We start from the raw sequence: 18,764 nt of genomic DNA on the forward strand, positions 1-18,764 counted from the left end.
AGTGTTATATCCAAATTCGTGTTATATCGGGTCACGTTATATCGAGGTGGAGGTGTATTTGTTTAATATAGGGAAAAAATGGAGAAATAAATAATTCTCACGTTCCTACGTACTAGCGTTATATTTTCACTGTCTGTGCATCTGATTAGGTTAAGAAGAATTTGTGTCTGTATAATGGTTTAGTGTTGATCTGTTTCATGGCTGTAAACAGCAAAATGAGCCTGAGCTGCTCTTCAGCGGTGCAAAGTTTGCTGAAACATATTAGGAATCCAAATATGATGAGACCATTGTTATCGTCTAGTCTGACGTCCTGTATAATAGACCATAGAACTTCCCCTGCTGTTATGATAGTCCAGTATCTCCATTAGACATGAAAGGGGGTGGGGAGGAGCTCAGCCTCCAGCTGCTATGATGAGGACAGTTACCAGCCCTATTGTACCGTCTTCCAGGACTGAATCTCCAGGAGACAAAGCTTAAAGAAGGGAATGACTGGGAATCATTCCCATTTTTGCCCAGGCGCCCCTGGCCGACCTCACCGAGGCCAGCCAGGAGCACTCATGGGATGATGATGAGGATAGCTATCACTCATATTGCACCGTCTGCCATCGTGGAGGGGAGGGGATGCTGCTGTTTAGCGCTGCAGCATCCCGTCTACCAGGAGCATCCAGTAGACATACAGTGACATTGAAAAGATGCGAGAAACTATTTTTTTCCCTTTTCTTTGATGGGGGGCAGTGGGTAAATTGACGACATATACCCTGAACCACTGGCAACAATGTGTTTGACCCTTCAGGCATTGGGAGCTCAGCCAAGAATGCAAATGCTTTTCAGAGACAGCAGGAACTGTGGGATAGTTTGAGTCCTCTGTCCCCCCCTCCCTCCCTCCATGAGTTTCCATTTGATTCTTTGGCTTTCCGTTACGCTTGTCACGCAGCACTGTGTTGAGTCCCTGCTGTGGCCTCTGTCTATCATAGCCTGGAAATTTTTTCAAATGCTCTGGCATTTCGTCTTCTGGAACGGAGCTCTGATAGAACAGATTTGTCTCCCCACACAGCGATCAGATCCAGTATCTCCTGTAGGGTCCATGCTGGAGCTCTTTTTGGATATGGGACTGCATGGCCACCCATGCTGATCAGCGCTCCATGCTGGGCAAAGAGGAAATGAAATTCAAAAGTTCGCGGGGCTTTTCCTGTCTACCTGGTCAGTGCATCCGAGTTCAGATGGCTGTCCAGAGCGATCACAATGGTGCATTGTGGGATAGCCCCCGGAGGCCAATACCATCTAGTTGTGGCTACACTAACCCTTATTCGAAATGGCAATAGCGATTTGAGCGCTACTCTCCTCATCAGGGAGGAGTACAGATATTGATATTATGAGCCCTTTATATCGAAATAAAGGGATCCGTTGTGTGGACGGGTGCAGGGTTAAATAGGTATAACGCTGCTAAATTCGGTATAAACACGTAGTGTAGACCAGGCCTGAGACTCCCCTGCTTATGCATTGAAGGATTGCATTAGCCCTTTTGGCCACAGCATTGTGATGGGAGCTCATCTGTAGTTGATTATCCACCACAACCTCTAAATATTTTTCAGAGTCACTGCTTCCCAGGGTAGAATCCCTCATCCTTTAAGTAGGGCTTACATTCTTAGTTCCCAGGTGTATATGTAGTCATATTAAAACACATTCACTTGCAGCCAGCTTATCAAGCAATCCAGATCGCTTTGTATCAATGAGCTGTCTTGTTCATTATTTACCGCTCCCACAATTTTTCTTATCTGCAGTCTTTATTAGTAGTTATTTTGTTTTCTTCCAGGTCATTAATAAAAATGTTAAATACCGTACAGCTAAGAACATCCTTGCAGGACCCCATTAGAAACACACCTGTTCAATGATGATTCCCCATTTACAATTATATCTTATGACCTATCAGCCAGCTTTTAATCTGTTTAATATGCCATGTTAATTTTATATATTTCAAGTTTATAATCAGTCATGTCTTACCAAGTCTAATACCTTACAGAAGTGTCTTATATCAATATTGTTGCCTTTATCAACCACACCTGTAATCTCATTTGAAATTAAAAGTTAGGTTTACAGAAAACAGATCCTGTCAAACTATGTTGATATGCATTAATTACATTATCCTCTTTAATTCTTTCTTAAGTGAGTCCTGTATCAGTGCTCCATTATCTTGTCCAGGTTAAGTGTCAGACAGACCTATAATTACATAGTCATCCTCATTTACCCTTTTAAAGTGATTTCACAAAATTAGCTTTCTTCTAGTCTCTTGAAAATTCCTTAGTATTCTAAGACTTACTGAAAATTCAGTCCAATGAACTTCTCAACCCAGCTCTTTTAAAACTCTTGAATTCAAGTTATTTAAACCTGATTTTAAAATTTCTCACTTTAGTAGCTGCTGTTTAACATCCTCCAGAAATACTAGTGGAATGGAAGGAGACTGCTCCTTATTATCCTTATCTGTGCAGGCCATAGATTTTTCTTTGTGCCCCTTTGCTTCCCTTATCAATTTTCCAGAATTTCTAGTGTCTGATTTATGTTCATTGCTATCTGCATCGTCCTTCCATTTGGCATATTTTATTTTTTATAGCTACCTTCACTTCCCCTCTAAATCAGGTCAGATTTTTAACAAATATGGCTTTCTTCCTCAATTCTACAATTGTGGCATTTGGGGCATCTAGTTAAATGTTCTTCAACAATTCCCAATTAACATCCACATTTTTCTGATGATCATATAAGGGGAGTTAATGGCGTTTTCATACAAGTACAGTGTTCCATGTGCTCACAGTGCCTGAGCCATCCACCCTGAGCTTGTTCCATCAGCCAAAACTGTCTACTCTGCTTTGTCTGACACAGTAACCCTGACTTGGGTAACTTTGTTGTGGAGTATAACTATACTGCACGAGTAGTCTAATTGATTTACAAAAAGCAACACCAACTAGTTGCCTCACTAGATAAATCAGCATTGCTGGATGTAACATTGGATAATCAGTCAGCGCTAGCCCCAAAAGAGGGAATATGGGGGTACATCTACACTAGCCACCGGATCAGCGGGTAGCAATCGATCTATCGGGGATCGATTTATTGTGTGTAGTGTAGATGTGATAAATCGATCCCCAATTGCTCTTCCATGAGAGGCGGAAGCAAAGTCGACGAGGAAGCTGCAGCAGTTGACCCCGCTCTGTGAGGATGCGAGGTAAGTCAAACTAAGATACATGGACTTCAGCTATGCTATTCTCATAGCTGAAGTTGTGTATTTTAGGTCGATTTCCCCCCGCCCCCCAGGGTAGACCAGGCCTGGAGGTGAATAGGCTAGTAGGAGTGGCAACAGCAATAAATTAAAAAGACTTAAAATTATGTTAAGTCATCTTAAAGTTTTCACTGAGAAAACAACCAGTTTATGGAGGACTTTGAACCAGATTCTACTTCTACAGCAGTGTAAAATCTGCATTATTTCTATGTAATTGAGAACAGACTAGTTCTTGGTATTTTAAAAATGAAAATGGGATGGATACAGGAAATGCACAACTGTGACACTGCAGTATTCTGTGCCAGGCATAACACCCTAGGGCTTTTGTCAGCAAGACAATGGAAGTAAATGGCTGAAGATGCATGACTGAATGCCTATCTGAAACTAAAGAGGGGTTGGTAATAAGATTTGGCTTTCATATTGAAATGGAGGGCAAAAAGTTTTCTAATTAAAAAAAATGAAGATTAGAGTAAAGGAGGAGGAAATGTGGGAATATATAGTACCAAGATAAGTACACTCTACATCAGCATTTTACTGCAGATCATATGAAGTTTTTCTTTTAAAATTTGTGGCCATGGCTACACTTACAGCTGTACAGCGCTGGGAGTTACAGCTGTCTTCGTACAGCTGTGTAGGGAAAGCGCTGCAGTGTGGCCACATTTGCAGCATTTGCAGCGCTGTTGGGAGTGGTGTATTATGGGCAGCTATCCCAGCGTTCATGTGGCTGCAACGTGCTTTTCAAAAGAGGGGGGTGGGGTGGAGTGTGACGGAGCGTGGGGGAGACAGAGTGGATTTTTGGAGGTGACACTGTCAGCTCCCTGCCTTGCAAGTTCTAAGGACTGGAAGATGCACATCTGTGAACATTCCAAAGAAATTCCCCTGCCTGCCTCTGCTCGAGCAAACGAGCTGTGTTGTTTTTTAGAAGCAGCTCTGGGAGCCCGGAGTTCACAACAAAACAGCAGAGTGGCTGAACAGGCATTCTGGGATACCTCCGAATACCTCGAAGGCCAGTTATAGATGTTGGACAGACATCTCAGGGCAAGTCTACACTCAAGTGTTACATCAGCACCACTGTAGCATGTCTGCTGAAGATGCACTATGCCAATGGGAGAGTGTCTCCTGCCAACACAGTGCCTGTGTAGACAGTATTTAGGTCGATATAACTTAAGTCGCTCAGGGGTGTGTCTTTTTCACATTCCTGAGCAATGTAAATTATATCAGCTTAAACGGTAATAAGTAGACTAGCCTCCACTAAACTGAATTCCTCTATTCACAGAACTAAGCTAACAGCAAAGTAAGCTTCCTAGCAGTATCCCACCAATGTCCCACCACCCTTACAGGGAGGAACCAATTCTAGAGTAGAATGAATGCAAAGGTGTGAGGATAGTTCTTTAGCACCTCTGCTGAGAGTGATGACAAAAGGGCTGGTTGTGGTGATGGATTTTCTTATTCAAGCATCTGTTCACTGAGACTTAAGCGGAGTTCTTCTATAGTAGAAATGTAAAAGAATCATATGTTAAGGAATCTGCAAAGTCAATTCTTACAGTACTGACTGAGTAGACACCCCTAGGCTCTAAAGGGCTACCCTAGTATTTTGTTTAAATTTTGGACTTTAATTTTGCTAGTTGTTTTTAATCTAAGGAAGGGGGAGGGGAAGACTAATGTAGGCTCATGATACTTCTACGAAGTTACTTTCAGATTGTGAAATGCTACTGTATACCCATAACCTTAGAATGTTTGACAAGTATTTGCAGAGAACACAAACAGCTTGCTTTTCTTTTTTGAGAAGTGGAGCCTCTAATTGTGGGATGTCAAAATTCTTAGAAGAACTTTAAAGCAAAAAAACCTAATTTTTTTTATCCAAAGGAAAACAACAATTTGTGTCATTGTGTAAACAACAAACTTCTTTCAGGTGGAGGACCTAGATATCTGTTAATTACCAACTATCTTGGATGCCAAATGTGCTGGAACTCTTTTAACCCTCCAGTAGCCAGAATATCTTACTATCTCTGAAATTGGCAATTGATAATATGGAGTTTTTACACACACGTTGTCCTTGCAGATCCCCTTTTTAGTCATCCTTCTGTCATAAAGCCTAAGCAGCCCTTCATCCTCCATTGTTTCTAGATAGTCCTTTCACCTTGTGATTATACAATCACATTAAGTTGTTTGGGACTGAGTCAGGAGACCTGAGTTGTTTGATATAAGATACTGAGTGACTGGAACTGAAGAGAGCATGTCTGGAAATTATCCATTGAGAGACAGCAACTGAGCAGCAGGGTGTGTATGAGAAGAACTAAGGACTGCAGATTTAGGTTCATTCATATGTGAGAAGTCCCACAGGTTTTCCAGAGGGGTGCTGGTCACTTGCATTGATTTCAGGTAAAATCATCATAAAAGATCAAAGGCCTGTACCTGTTTTACAATAAAATAAAATACATGTTACTTAATATGTCTAATTACGAAGTGTTCTAAAAAATTTTAGCAGATTTAAATGACTACTTGTGATTGGGTAGGACTGAATGGTGCTGGATCTGAGAGGACAGTTTTTTATGGTTCTCTGGCTTAAATCAGTATGCAGATGGATTATCAACCTTACAGTCAAGCAACTGAACTCCAGTATGATGCTTGAGCAACAACTGATTATATAAACTTTATTAATACATTTTCGATTCAGAGTTTACATTTCTGGGGGAGCACATGAGAAACAAATCTTATAACAAATATTAAACAAGCCAGCAAAAGGTTTCTTGAACAAGGAGGATTTGATAGTGTTTTGAAGTACAGAACAATTTCTTCTTCCAGTCATCAGCTGTCCTATGAGGTTTCAGAGTGAGCCTCCTTTTGTACTTAACACCTATAGATAGTGAATGCATAGAAACCTTCCTATCCTGAACATATCAGTGAGCCTAAAGCATTAAACCTGGTACGAGCTGTGAAGCCTAAACCAAAGGCTGTAAACCAAATTCAAGCCATGTATTAAAGCAAATGCTTATATGTTCAGTGTCCAGTACATAAACTTGGCAAAGGTATCACTAACATTAATATTACACAGTGAATATGTAAACACATTCCAGCAGGCTAGCACAAGTACATCCTAACCTAGCACAAAATAAAATAATTTAACAAAAATAATAAAAGGCTGTGTACTTCCGATGTTTTAGACAAAACAAGTGGTAAATAAAAATGTTTTATCTAAAAGATCAAAAACGGTACAAAAAAGCAATAAACATCATAAAACAAGTAAGGTAGTATATAAATTGTTTTGTTTGTCTATAAATATTAAAATAACTCACCTTAACCCTTTGTCTGTCCTAGAGGGCAGGAAAAAGTCCCATTACCGACTAAGCTGCTCCCATGTAATGGGCATTCATGTGTTCGTGTACCTGTAACCATTGAGCCGGGGCGTTAGCATTGTGTTTCGTCAACAATAAAACTGGCCGAGTGCCTTTGCCACCAAGTTAAGTCTGTGGTCTTTCCAGGCAGTTCTATCAAGGTCTGCTAACCTAAATACTGAACAGAGCTGAAACAGCTCACAAAATAACACACCTTAAACTGACAACACTGCAAGGTTTCTTTCAAAGTCCCAAATAAACCAAATACATTTCCAAATAAATAAACCAAATAAGACTCTTTGTTGCTTTTTACAAATAAATTCTGTGGCTGTAATTGAAATGACTGACAACAAATTAAAATAGTGATACTGTAAATATATTCGCTTTAAGTAATTTAAGTAGTATACCTCTACCCTGCTATAATGTGGTCATGGGGAGCCAAAAATCTCTACTGCATTATAGCTGAAACCCCGTTATATCAGTGTAGGGGCAGCAGGGCTCTGGCGATGATTTAAAGAGCTCCAAGCTCCAGCCACTGGGGGGAGCCTGGGCCCTTTAAATCACTGGCGAGCCCTACTGCCATAGCCCCAGGGTAGCAGCGGCAAGGCTCCAGCGGGATTTAAAGGGCCTGGGGCTCCCCGCAGCAGCTGGAGCCCCGCTGCTACCATGCTATACACAAACCCGTGTTATATCGGGTCGCATTATAGCAGGGTAGAGGTATAGTACAATTCTTGATACTATTTTCAGTTGTACAGTACAAAAATTAATTTCAAAAGCCCTATGTGATGTTAAACAATAGACCTGGTAGATTCTGGCAAAACAGCTTCTAGCACATTTGACAAAAAAGCTAAGTTTAATGTTAAATAGGTTGAAAGTCATTTACCGGTACTTTTGAGTTGCTCTTATTGACTTTTTTTCCCTAAATTAGACTGTACAAGAAAGCTTTTATTTTGTACCAATTTAATAATTTTTTCAGCTTTCTTAGAGAGATGGCTTCAAACTTATTTTTAAAAACATGACATTTTCTGGTCTGCTTCTCAACTCCTTAAACCTTTGCAGATCTTTTTTTTTCTTTTTTCCTGCTATCAAAGTCCCGCTTCTTGTCAGAACTGTTTTCATTGCTCCTGCCTGAAAGTTGTAGTTTTACAGGCTTGTGATAGTAGTTTTCTGACAGTAATTCTTGCTATAGTGCAGTTCTGTAGTAATGGTAAGAATGTAGGAGTTTGCAGATGCAAGAAAATTGTTATGTAATTAAGAATTAATCAGTAGTGCTCGATGATAGGAAAACAGTGTCCTCTCCAGCTGACTCAGAAGCAGTACTTAATAAATATATAGGTATACATAGAGAAAATTAATTCAACACGTGGTTCTGGATATGTTGTTAAACTGGAATAAATTTTTTGACTTCTTTTTTTCATGGTTTTGGTTGAAAAATATTTCAGATGAATTTGTCTCTTGGTCTTCCAGTTCCTAGAGATAATGAATTAGAATGAGGAAAAGTATTGGATGAGTAGGAGTGTTAAATTAAGGGATAAGTCATTGCATTTCTCAAACTACAGCTAAGACACAACGCTTCCTAACTGGAATTTTGGAGTGTTAAGCTTGGTGTGTGAAATACCCTTCTTGACAGTCTTCAAAGGCAGATTTTGAAGATCCCCTCCCTCCCACCAGTTGCTATTTTACTAAACTGGCATTAGAGATTGACTCCATCATTAGGGTTTCCAGGTGTCCAGTTTTCCATCAGAACGCCCGGTTGAAAAAGGATCCTGGTGGCTCCGGTTGGCAGGAGCCTGGGGCTAATGCAGGCTCCCTACCTGCCCTGTTTCTGTGCAACTCCTGGAAGCTGCCGCCAGGTCCCTGCAGCCCCTACGCGCACGAGTGGTCAGCAAGGCTCTGTGCACTGTGACGGCTCCGCAGATCCCGTTAGCCGGAAACTGCAACTAATGGGAGCTGCAGGAGCAGTGCCTGCCGCTTCCTGGGAGCCTGAACCCCCTCATACACCCCAACCCCCTACTACAATCCAGAGTTCCCTTCTGCACCCAAACTCCTGCCTGGAGTCCCCTCCCACACCCCAAACCCCTCGTTCCTGGCCCCACCCCAGAGCTCACACCCCCAGCTGGAGCCCTTACCCCTCTCGTACCCCAAACACCTGCCCCAGCCCAGTGAGAGTGAGTGAAAGGGGGAGGGGGAATGGAGCGAGCAGGGTCGAGGTCTTGGTGAAGGGGTGGGGTAGGGGTGTTTGGTTTTGTGCAATTAGAAAATTGTCAACTCATCTGTCATGCAACATTAAAAACAATTCAGTACCCTTTGTGTGGAGGCTCTTAAGTCTTTTAAACAAATAATTGTAATTCTTTTTCTTAAAGTTCAAGATTATTGAAGATAGAAAGATTACGGATGGGGAGTTCACTATGTTTTCAGCAGCTCCAATATCCCGAATGACATGTAACATGCTATTTTCTAGCCCTTACTTCTGAATTGTTGTTATCTTTTTTGGCAGTAAGCATAGCTGTGCTGCTTTGATCTGCTGCCGCACACTTAATCATCACATACCTTCCTTTTCTACAGTTCTGGTGTCAAAGTCAAGCCTCTATTGCTGTTCTTCTGCAAGTAAGAAAAAGCAAGATGGTAGCCAACAATGTCAGTCGTTAACTGGCTGATTATTATTGTTTTGGGGTACAGGGAAAGTTCTCTGGCATATCTGGTGTTTGCTCTATTTGTAGTGGTAACTAGGTACTAAATTGTATTTAGTAGGTGGTGATTGTGGTCTTGTAATCGTATATACAGATTATTTTGATTAAATAGCAAATGGTAGATGTATACATCATGTATTATGTAATATCTTTCTCTGGTCAGTGTCAACTTTCTAGCAAATGAATTAAGTAAGATTCAGGTCTGTGAATGGTTTCAGAGTAGCAGCAGTGTTAGTCTGTATCCACAAAAAAAAACAGGAGTACTTGTGGCACCTTAGGCCTGGTCTACACTACGCAGTTAAACCGATTTTAACAGCGTTAAATTGATTTAAAGCTGTACCCGTCCACACTACAATGCACTTTATATGGATTTAAAGGGCTCTTTAAATCAGTTTCTGTACTCCTCCCCAACGAGAGGAGTAACGCTAAAATCGATATTAACATATCGGTTTAGGGTTAGTGTGGCTTCAAATCGACGTTATTGGCCTCCGGGTGGTATCCCACAGTGCACCACTGTGACCGCTCTGGACAGCAATCTGAACTCAGAGGCACTGGCCAGGTATACAGGAAAAGCCCCGTGAACTTTTGAATTGCATTTTCTGTTTGGCCAACGTGGAGCTCTCATCAGCCCAGGTGACCACGCAGAGCTCATCAACACAGGTAACAATGCAGTCTCCTGAGAATAGAAAAAGAGCACCAGCATGGACCGCACGGAGGTACTGGATCTTATCGCTATATGAGGAGAGGATTCAGTGCTAACAGAACTCCGTTCCAAAAGACGAAATGAAAAAATATTTGAAAAAATTTCCAAGGCCATGATGGGAAAAGGCTGCACCAGGGACTCAGTGCAGTGCAGAGTGAAAGTTAAAGAGCTCAGACAAGCCTACCAGAAAACCAAAGCAGCAAACGGAAGATCCGGGTCAGGGCCGAAAACATGCCGCTTCTACGCTGAGCTGCATGCAATTTTAGGGGACTACGCCACCACTACTCCCCCCCCTTGTCCGTGGATTCTGAGGTGGGGGTTATAATCTCAACCATTGCTGAGGATTCAGCGGAGGGGGAAGATGAGGAGGAGGAGGAGGATGACCTTGCAGCGAGCACACAGCACTCCATTAGCCCCAACAGCCAGGAGCTTTTTGTGACCCAGACGGAATTACCCTCCCAGCCCTCCCAAGCTGCTAGCCCAGACAGTGAAGCCATGGAAGCGACCTCTGGTGAGTGTACCTTTGTAAATATAAAACATGGTTTAAAAGCAAGCGTTTTTTAATGATTGATTTGCCATGAGGGCTTGGGATGCATTCTTAGCCATAAAGTTACTGGAAAAGTTTAACATGTCTGGGGATGGAGCGGAAATCCTCCAGGGACATCTCCATGAAGCGCTCCTTGAGGTACTCCAAAAGCCTTTGCAGAAGGTTTCTGGGCAAGGCAGCCTTGTTCCGTCCACCATGGTAGGACACTTTACCATGCCATGCATGTAGCAAGTAATCGGGTATCATTGCATGACAAAGCCTAGCTGCGTATGGTCCCGGTGATTGCTAGCATTCAAGAAACATCCGTTCTTTATCTCACTCTGTTATCCTCAGCAGAGTGATATCGTTCATGGTAACCTGGTTGAAATTAAGGAATTTAATTAAGGGGACAGAGATGGGCATTTTCCTACTGGGCTGTTGCTTAAAAGAAATCCGTCCTTGCACGTAGCAAAGCGGGGGGAAGGGAGGAAGGATAGCGCTGAGCTTTTTAGCGTTTGGCCAGCAGGAATCTTCCCAGCTGCAGCCACGCGGTGGGGGGGGGGGGAGGGAAAGGGAGGTGATTAGCAGTGATCTTCCATGATACCAACCATGCGGTGGGGGGAGGGGTAAAGCAATCCTAGAGAATTGGATTGGGGAGGGGAGGGGTTGGCGTCTGCTGCTGCTTGTTAACAGGAAAGAAGCATCAGAGGGCACTGTGTATATGAAGGCTGGAGAAGCTGAAAGACAGTGGCTTACTATGGACGCATGCAAGCTGAATTGTGATTCCCGGACCTGCGTCTGTGAGATCTGTAACACCAGAGCCGCAGGCACTCAATATTAAAAGATGCAAAATGCAACCTTGTAGTGAAATCATATGTGCTATGTAAGGTGAATAGTGTTGTTCACTGTGAAAGAGTATAACCATTGTTCTGTAAAATGTATCTTTTTTTAAATACTTCTCTCCCTTTTTTTCCCTCCCTCATGCAGCTGCACATTTTTCAAGCCTCCTTACTCCATCCCGAAGGCTAGCTCAGATAAGGCGGAGGAAGAAGAGGACGCGAGATGAAATGTTCTCTGAAATCATGGAAATAACCCGCAATGAAAGAGCTCATCTGAAGGAGTGGAAGGACGTGGTAGCAAAGTACAGGAAAGATGCCAGTGAATGTGAGGATAGGAGAGAGGCTCGAGATGAGAGGTGTAGGCAGGAAGATCAGCGGTGGCGGGATGCAACGCTGGAGCTGCTGCGTGATCAAACTGATATCCTCTGACGTCTGGTGGATCTTCACGAAGAGCAGCGGGGTCACAGAGTGCCGCTGCAGCCCCTGTGTAACCACCCTCACCAAGTTCCATATCTTCCTCACCCAGCCGTGTAAGAACGCGTGGGGGAAGGCTTCGTGCACCTGCCCACGCCACCCCCATGAACAGTCCAACCAAAAGGCTGTCATTACATTGAAATGTGCTTAATGGCCTTTTCCTTCCCTCCTATCCTCCTCCCAAACCACACCCGGGATACCTTGTTAATTCTCTGCCTCTTTTTATAGTTACTTTTTAATAAAGAATACATGCTTTTTAAACAATAGTGACTTTATTTCCTTAAGCAAGCTGTAATCGAAGGGGGAGGGTGGGTTGTTTACAGGGAGGGAGTCAATAAAGTGGGGGGGTTCATGAAGGGGAAACAAACACAGCAGTCACACCGTACCCTGGCCCTTGATGAAACTCATTTTCAAGACTTCTCTGATGTGCACCGCTTCCTGGTGTGCTCTTCTAATCGCCCTGGTGTCTGGCTGCGCGTAATCAGCGGCCAGGTGATTTGCCTCAGCCTACTACCCTGCCATAAAGGTCTCCCCCTTACTCTCACAGAGATTGTGGAGCACACAACAAGCAGCAATAACAAAGGGGACATTGGTTTGGCTGAGGTCTGAGCGAGTCAGTAATGTGCGCCAGCGAGCCTTTAAACGGCCAAATGCACATTCTACCACCATCCTGCACTTGCTCAGCCTGTAGTTGAACAGCTCCTGACCACTGTCCAGGCTGCCTGTGTATGGCTTCATGAGCCATGGCATCAAGGGGTAGGCTGGGTCACCCAGGATAACGACAGGCATTTCAACATTCCCAACTGTTATTTTCTGGTCTGGGAAGTAAGTCCCTTGCTGCAGCCGTTTAAACAGAGTAGTGCTTCTGAAGACGTGAGCGTCATGAACCCTTCCTGGCCATCCCACGTGGATGTTGGTGAAACATCCCTCGTGATCCACCAGTGCTTGCAGCACCATTGAAAAGTACCCCTTGCGGTTTATGTACTGGGAGCCCTGGTGCTCTGGTGCCAAGATAGGGATATGGGTTTGACATAACCTTATTCCCAGATTCTGGACCTTAGCGTCCAAAATTTGGGGGTTAGCATGAAAACCTCCAAGCTTAGTTACCAGCTTGGACCTGGTACTGCTGCCACCACCCAAAAAATTAGAGTGTTTTGGGGCACTCTGGTCCCCCTGAAAAACCTTCCCTGGGGACCACAAGACCCAAATCCCTTGAGTCTCACAACAAAGGGAAATAATCCTGATTCCCTTCCCCCCTCCAGGTGCTCCTGGAGAGATACACAGACACAAGCTCTGTGAAACTACGCAGAGTGAGTCCCCCTCTCCGTTCCCAATCCTGGAACAAAAGCACTTTCCTCTTCACCCAGAGGAAATGCAAAATCAGGCTAGCAATCCAACACACAGCTTTCCCCTGATTTCTTCCTCCCACCAATTCCCTGGTGAGTACAGACTTAATTTCCCTGAAGTAAAGAAAAACTCCAACAGGTCTTAAAAGAAAACTTTATATAAAAAAGAAAGAAAAAATACAAATGTTCTCTCTGTATTAAGATGATACAACACAGGGTCAATTGCTTAAAAGAATATTGAATAAACAGCCTTATTCAAAAAGAATACAAATCAAAGCACTCAGCACTTATATTCATGCAAATACCAAAGAAAAGAAACCACAGAACTTACTATCTGATCTCTTTGTCCTTACACTTAGAAACAGAAGACTAGAAAGTAGAGAGTACTTCTCCAAAGCTCAGAGGAAACAGGCAGACAGACAAAAGACTCAGACACCCACTTCCCTCCACCCAAAGTTGAAAAAATCCGGTTTCCTGATTGGTTTTCTGGTCAGGTGTTTCAGGTGAAAGAGACATTAACCCTTAGCTATCTGTTTATGACACGCCCCCCAAATTGCAGACAGTGGGGAAGCTCACTGGCGGCAATTTCCTTCTAGAACTTGAAAATAAACAGATTAATACAACACATGCACCTTTACATATACTACTAAGTATATAACTAACAGACTTTTACATTTTAAGAACACTTCTTAACTACTGGATTCTGGGAAACTCTCACGGGAGAGTGCATCAGCAACTTTGTTAGAAGCTCCTGTGATGTGTTGAATTTCAAAATCAAAATCTTGGAGAGCTAAACTCCACCGAAGAAGTTTCTTGTTGTTCCCCTTGGCAGTATGAAGCCACTTTAGTGCAGCATGGTCAGTTTGTAGTTGGAACCGCCGTCCCCAAACATATGGGCGTAGCTTTTCCAGGGCGTACACAATGGCATAGCATTCCTTTTCACTGACTGACCAGTGACTTTCCCTCTCAGACAGTTTCTTGCTGAGAAACACGACAGGATGGAAGTTGTGATCTGTTGCTTCCTGCATGAGCACTGCTCCTATACCACGCTCAGATGCATCTGTGGTTACTAGGAATGGTTTGTCAAAATCCGGGGCCCTGAGTACAGGGTCAGACATGAGCGTTGCCTTAAGCTGGGTAAAGGCTTTTTGACACTCATTAGTCCACTTAACGGCATTTGGCTGGGTCTTTTTGGTTAGGTCGGTCAATGGGGCAGCGATTTGGCTGTAGTGTGGTACAAATCGCCTGTAGTATCCGGCCAAGCCTAAGAAGGATTGGACCTGTTTTTTTGACCTTGGGACAGGCCACTTTTGGATAGCATCCACCTTGGCCTGTAGGGGGTTTATGGTTCCTCGACCCACCTGGTGCCCCAGGTAAGTCACTCTGTTTTGGCCTATTTGACACTTTTTGGCCTTAACAGTTAGTCCTGCCTGCCTGATGCGCTCAAAGACCTTTTCCAGGTGTAGTAGGTGTTCTGGCCAGGAGTCTGAAAAAATGGCCACATCATCGAGGTAGGCAACTGCGAATTCTCCCAGTCCAGCTAGTAGACCATCTACCAGCCTCTGGAAGGTGGCGGGTGCATTTCGAAGGCCGAAAGGAAGGACATTGAATTCATACACCCCCGCATGGGTGACGAATGCTGACCTCTCCTTGGCGGGTTCATCTAGCGGTACTTGCCAGTACCCCTTGGTTAAGTCTATTGTAGAGATGAACTGGGCACGTCCCAACTTTTCCAATAGCTCATCAGTGCGTGGCATTGGATAGTTGTCCGGACGAGTTACCGCATTTAGCTTACGGTAGTCCACGCAAAAGCGTATTTCCCCATCTGGTTTGGGTACCAGAACCACTGGAGATGCCCATGCACTGGTAGATGAGCGGATTATACCCATCTGTAGCATGTTCTGGATCTCCCGTTCTATAGCAGCTTGGGCATGAGGAGACACCCGGTAGGGTGGGGTTCTGATTGGGTGAGCATTACCTGTATCAATGGAGTGGTATGCCCGTTCAGTCCGTCCTGGGGTGGCTGAGAACAATGGGGCGAAGCTAGTGCACAGCTCCTTGATTTGTTGCCGCTGCAGACGTTCCAGGGTGGTTGAGAGGTTCACCTCTTCCACGCCACCGTCTTTTTTCCCGTCGTAGTAGACACCGTCAGGCCACTCAGCATCATCTCCCTGGACTGTAAACTGACAAACCTGTAAGTCTCTGGAATAGAAAGGCTTGAGAGAATTAACATGGTACACTTTAGGCTTTAGTGAGGAATTGGGAAATGCTATGAGGTAGTTTACAGCTCCCAGGCGCTCTTGGACCGTGAATGGCCCTTCCCATGATGCTTCCATCTTATGGGCCTGTTGCGCCTTCAAGACCATAACCTGGTCTCCTACCTTGAAGGAACGTTCTCTGGCATGTCTGTCATACCAGGCCTTTTGCTCTTCTTGAGCATCCTTTAGGTTCTCTCTAGCAAGGGCTAAAGAGTGTCGGAGGGTGCTTTGTAGGTTGCTTACAAAGTCCAGAATGTTAGTTCCTGGAGAAGGCGTAAACCCCTCCCATTGCTGCTTCACCAACTGTAATGGCCCCTTAACCTCGTGACCATACACAAGTTCAAATGGTGAAAACCCTAAACTGGGATGTGGTACAGCCCTGTAGGCAAACAGCAACTGCTGCAACACTAGGTCCCAATTATTGGAGAATTCGTTGATGAATTTTCTTATCATGGCCCCCAAAGTTCCATTGAACCTTTCCACCAGGCCATTGGTTTGATGGTGGTACGGGGTGGCAACCAAGTGATTTACCCCATGAGTTTCCCACAGTTTTTCCATGGTCCCTGCCAGGAAATTAGACCCTGAATCTGTAAGGATGTCGGAGGGCCAACCTACCCTGGCAAAGATGTCTGTTAGGGCCAGGCATACAGTGTTAGCCCTGGTGTTGCCTAGAGCTACTGCTTCTGGCCATCGGGTAGCAAAGTCCACTAAAGTCAGTACATACTGCTTTCCTCTGGGCGTCTTTTTTGGGAAAGGGCCCAGAATATCCACAGCTACTCGCTGAAATGGGACCTCAATTATGGGGAGTGGCTGGAGAGGGGCCTTGACCTGGTCTTGAGGCTTACCTACTCTTTGGCATACCTCACAAGACCGGACATACTTGGCAACGTCCTTGCCCATCCCCTCCCAGTGGAAGGACTTCCCCAACCGGTCCTTGGTTCTGTTCACCCCAGCATGGCCACTGGGATGATCATGGGCTAAGCTTAAGAGCTTCTCCCGGTACTTAGTTGGGACCACCAACTGTTTTTGCGGCTGCCATTCTTCCCGGTGTCCACCAGAAAGAATTTCCTTGTATAAAAGTCCTTGGTCTATAACAAACCGGGATCGATTAGAAGAGCTGAGAGGCGGTTGGGTGCTCCGTGCCGCCGCCCACGCTTTCTGAAGGCTGTCATCTGCTTCCTGCTCAGCCTGGAACCGTTCCCTTGAGGCTGGGGTCACCAGTTCTTCCTCAGACTGTGGACTTGGGCTTGGTCCCTCTGGAAGCGATGTAGGTGATGGGGTTGTTTTCGTTGCTGGTGAACCGCTCTCCGCTGGTGCACCTGAGGGTATTTCAGGCTCTGGCTGAGCCTTTTGGGTATGGCTGTCTTTCGCTTCTGCCAGTTCTGGCTTGCTGGCGCCCTCTGGCGTTGAGTTTGAAGATGTGGTTGCACTTGCTGGTGCTGGTTGCTGTTCCAGTTCCGGGCCTGGGACTGGAGATGCGGTGGCTGTTTCAGTGGTAGGCATGGAATCCGGGTCCACTGCCTCTGTCTGGGTCTCTGGTAACACAGACGGGGCTTCTGTGGACGGCTCAGGAACAGGAATGGGTCTGGAAGCTTGCCTGGTTTGGCTACGGGTAACCATTCCCACTCTCTTGGCCCGCCTCACCTGGTTGGCCAAGTCTTCCCCCAGTAGCATGGGGATAGGATAATTGTCATAGACTGCAAAAGTCCACCTTCCTGACCAGCCTTTGTACTGGACAGGCAGTTGAGCTGTAGGCAAGTCTACAGCTTGTGACATGAAGGGGTAAATTGTAACTTTGGCCTTTGGGTTGATGAATTTGGGGTCAACGAAGGATTGGTGGATAGCTGACACTTGTGCCCCCGTGTCTCTCCACGCAGTAACCTTCTTTCCGCCCACTCTCAAATTTTCCCTTCGCTCCAAGGGTATTTGAGAGGCATCTGGGCCTGGGGATCTTTGGGGTGATGGTGGTGTAATGAATTGCACTCGCATGGTGTTCTTGGGACAGTTGGCCTTGATATGTCCCAGTTCATTACACTTAAAGCATCTTCCATCTGATGGGTCACTGGGCCGAGGTGAGTTACTGGAGACTGGTGAGGTTGAAGAGTAGGGTATCTGTGGCTTTACTTGGGTGGTATGGAGGGTCTTTGGCTGTCCTCGGTTGTAGGGTTTATGGTCTGTGTGCCCCCTGGGGTAATCGTTCCCCTTGACAGTAGCTTTTTTGCTTTCTGCCAGTTCCATCCATTTGGCTCCAATCTCCCCCGCCTCAGCGATAGTTTTGGGATTTCTATCTTGTATGTACCGTGTGATGTCTTCAGGAACACCATCCAAGAACTGCTCCATTTGTATGAGGAGGTTCACTTCTTCCAAGGTTTGAATGTTGTTTCCTGTTAACCAGGCCTCATAGTTTTTTGCAATGTAGTAGGCGTGTTTGGGAAATGACACCTCTGGTTTCCATTTTTGGGTTCTGAAGCGCCGACGGGCATGATCTGGGGTTATCCCCATCCTGTATCTGGCCTTGGTTTGAAAAAGTTTATAGTCATTCATTTGCGGCTTGGGCATTTCAGCTGCCACCTCTGCTAAAGGTCCACTGAGGTGTGGCCTTAATTCTACCATGTACTGGTCTTCGGGGATGCTGTACCCAAGACAGGCTCTTTCAAAATTTTCCAAGAAGGCCTCGGTGTCATCACCTGCCTTGTAGGTGGGAAATTTCCTGTGCTGGGGAGCAATAATTGGCGCCGGGTTGTTAGGGTTGGCTGGCACATGCAGCCCAGCTTTTGCCATCTCCAGTTCATGTTTTCTCTGTTTTTCCTTCTCTTCATTCTCTTTTTGTTGTTTTTCCATTTCTTTTTGTTGTTTTTCCATTTCTTTTTGGTGCTTTTCCATTTCTTTTTGGTGCTTTTCCATTTCTCGGCGGTGGGCTGCCTCATCTTCTGCTTGTTTCCTTCGGTAGGCCACCTCTTCTTCTTCTAGTTTTCTTTTGTGTGCTGCCTCTTGGGCTGCCTGTTCTCTTTGGAAGGCTGCCAGTTTGAGGCTTTCTTCCTTTTCTTTCATCTCCATCTGTCGCCTGTGTTCAGCGTCTTTGATTTGTTCTTCGGCGTCAATCTTTGCCTTAGAAGTCATGGTTCCTGTTTTCTTGTGTTGGGGTGCCCTCCGGTGTTTATTTTCTGAACTGCAGGCTCTCTGTTGCCTCCTGAAGTCTGCCTAGCAACAGTGCTTTTTTCCTTTTCTCTCTCTAGCTAATGTTCAATGAAGGGAAACCAGAAAAACCACTTTATTTGCATGCATATAGAGTGCTGGTATGACTCTCAATGGGAGTGCTATTGTG

General features: G+C 44.9%; 1 protein-coding gene across 1 annotated transcript in view; it reads left to right on the forward strand.

The window, feature by feature from the left end:
• Positions 1–18,764, forward strand: part of CAB39L (calcium binding protein 39 like) — a 113,615-nt gene that overhangs the window by 3,879 nt on the left and 90,972 nt on the right. The gene's annotated exons all lie outside the window — the stretch shown is intronic.

This window comes from Gopherus evgoodei, chromosome 1 (assembly GCF_007399415.2).
Source record: "Gopherus evgoodei ecotype Sinaloan lineage chromosome 1, rGopEvg1_v1.p, whole genome shotgun sequence".
NCBI lineage: Eukaryota > Metazoa > Chordata > Testudines > Testudinidae > Gopherus > Gopherus evgoodei.